Source organism: Fragaria vesca, linkage group LG6 (genome assembly GCF_000184155.1).
Source record: "Fragaria vesca subsp. vesca linkage group LG6, FraVesHawaii_1.0, whole genome shotgun sequence".
Classification (NCBI taxonomy): Eukaryota; Viridiplantae; Streptophyta; class Magnoliopsida; order Rosales; family Rosaceae; genus Fragaria; species Fragaria vesca.
In genome coordinates this window covers 35,245,340-35,246,933 of record NC_020496.1, presented here as the reverse complement: position 1 = coordinate 35,246,933, position 1,594 = coordinate 35,245,340, and positions in this window count along the sequence as shown.

Genomic DNA, 1,594 nt, shown 5'->3' with positions numbered 1-1,594 from the left:
CCCTATTTAGTTATGTAATTCCTTTAACAATATTGATTTTAACTTAGTTTGTGTTTTAGGTCACAAATAAAGCCGAGGAGCACAAAAGAGGCAAAAGAGGAGAAATCTTGAAGGAAAAGGAATCCATATGGCGCAAGGAAAGAAATCAGAAAATCTGCCAGGAATAGTCAGTCAACTTCGACATAGAATTGTGATCAGCTCACAACGATCCAGGAGATGAACTTTATATCAGCAGAAAGCTAGAAGAGTCTAGTTTTCAGAACTTTTCGTAGATCGTCAATAGCTATTTTGGTGACCAAGTTATGACCGTTTGAGTGACCAAAGGTCAGTCTGCCCGAATTTCTGATTTGGACCGGAACTTCAATTTCAAGGCCCAGACCACAACGGCGAGCCCATGGACGAAAATTAAAGGTTCTCTAACCCTAATAGCAGCTGTTCATATGTTCTCTATATGTATGAGGAGTTGGAGACGTGAAAGGGTCGCTCTTGGCCGCAAAAAAACAACGTCTTTCATCTCCCGCATAAATTCTTCTCCAAACACAAACCCTAGTTTTAGGATTTCTCTTGCCGTGCCTTCTCCTCTGTAATTCTCGGCGTAGTTCCTTGTTTCAATACTCAAAGTGTAATATAAACTCAGACCTCATGTTTTCTTTTATTATCTATTCAATTACTTTAGTTTGTTTCCATCTCTCTTATTCGTTTGTGTTCATGAGTTGGATTTTTGATTGAGTTTGTTCTTATAATCATGAAAATCAGATCTGTACACTTGAGTTGTTGGTGTAATTGATGATGCTTTTGATGATCTAAATTATGTTTATATGTGTGATTGACAACTTATGACTTGTTCTTAATCAATATGTGTCATTGTTTGTGTTAAGTCCGCGTCGGTAAACATGAACTAGAATGGTAAGGAGTTATAGGTTGCATGCTAGGATGTCTTTGAAGTCCGCGTCGGTGAATTACATTCTAACATGTTCAAGTTCTTCCTTTGATCTATTTTGGATATGAAGTCCGCGTCGGTACATATCTATGAGAGGTTAGAAGGGTTTTAAGTAGTTAATTCCGCGTCGGTAAATTACTTGAACATGGAATTTGATTCGTTTCTCCATATGCATGATTTAGGTTGTTAGGGTTGAAATTACATAGCTACTTGATTATATGAATCTGATTTAGTGTTTTCTTGTGTGCAAAGAGACGATCACATGTATATAGTAGCTTAGGTTTTTGTTTCTTTTTAGTTTAGGATTTTCGTCACTCTTCTGTTCTCTGTTTTCTTTTATTTTATTTCGTACCAAACGATCTCCGAATCCCCTGAAAATTTGTACAGTAGTTCCTCTGTGTGTCTAGTGGATCTCTGTAAATTTTCATATTTTTCTGAGTAGTTTAGGTGAGGTTTTTAATTAGGTTTTCGACTGCTGTTCTATGGAACAGTAGCTACTTTTGTAAATTGTTTAAAGGTTTTATTACTTGTTAATATTTGTTGTGTTTTTCTAACGCTTTGTTTTGCAAGGTACCCTCAATCCCCGGCCCTATACGACACCCTACTTACTCAGTGCTACTAACGATAAAAAGGGTTTATTTGATGCAGGTTTTG